Consider the following 1,102-nt stretch of genomic DNA (forward strand, 5'->3'; position numbering starts at 1 on the left):
GCAGACAGGCAGGCACTGGCCGGGGTTGCTGGGGTGTCCCAGGGGTGTTTGAGCTGGCCGCTCACCTCGCAAGAGACTCCCGTGTCCTTAATGCTGGAAGAGGGGGCACACGTGGGGTCACAAACCACAGCCTGACACCTCGTGAAAATAAAGCCTCGCCGTCGCTTGGGGAAATATTAGTGGGGTGCTGATGGGGCGCTCGGGGCAGTGACAGGCTTGAAGCAAGAGCATGGGGTGACAGAATCTTTGTAAAGCAAAGTGCACACAAACCCGAAAAATCACCAGAAGAAGCCCTACGAGCGTTCACCCCAGTCCTCTGGGTGGTGGCAGGTGTGAGTGACGCTGGTGTCTGCTTCGTGTAGTGTCCCCGCTGTGCAGGGAGCTCGGAGGTCCTGCCGGAGCGGGGCGCGGGGGCGCGCCCGTGGGAACAGGCACTCCCAGGCACTTTCTCCGGGTGAGCAGCTAGGGCGTCTTCCCGAGATGAATGTCCACGTGTCCGGGCACCTAGCAGGCACGTGAGGGCAGTCAGGGCTTGTGGGGAATGGCCGGTCCCCGCTCGCAGAGGACCTGTGGCCTGTCCCTGTTCCCTGTGCATCCGCACACGGTGCCCGCCCCCGGCGCCGGGCTGAACCCCACTGTCCAGGCTCCAAGCCTCGGCCAGGCCTCCTCGTGGGTTAGACCCCCCGAGTCCCTATGGGCTGGCCAGAGGCGACCCCGGCCGGTGACAGGCTGGGTCCCTGCTGGGATGGTGGCCCGGCTGCCACGCCCTGCCTTGCCCCGGGCCTGGGGTCACAGCCACAGGTGGGCGTGCAGAACGCTTTCATCTGCGGTGGCTGGGGCGGGGGTCGCCAGCACCAGCTGCCTTTGCGGAGGTTGCTGGACAGGGCTGTGGCTTGATGCCCAGCGACATGGATGCCCCATGGTCTCCGGCAGGGCAGGGGCGGCGAGCAGGCGTGGGCTGTCCTTGGTCAGGTAGCGGAGACGCCCGCCCTCCCCTCGGGGCCAGCCTTCCGCCAGTCCCCTCCTCCCTTGCCTTCGGTGTCCCTGCCCGCCCACCTGCCCGCCTGTCCAGGCACCCAGCTCTGAGTCCCACGGGCTTGCG

This window comes from Pteropus vampyrus, unplaced genomic scaffold, assembly GCF_000151845.1.
Source record: "Pteropus vampyrus isolate Shadow unplaced genomic scaffold, Pvam_2.0 Scaffold176, whole genome shotgun sequence".
Classification (NCBI taxonomy): Eukaryota; Metazoa; Chordata; class Mammalia; order Chiroptera; family Pteropodidae; genus Pteropus; species Pteropus vampyrus.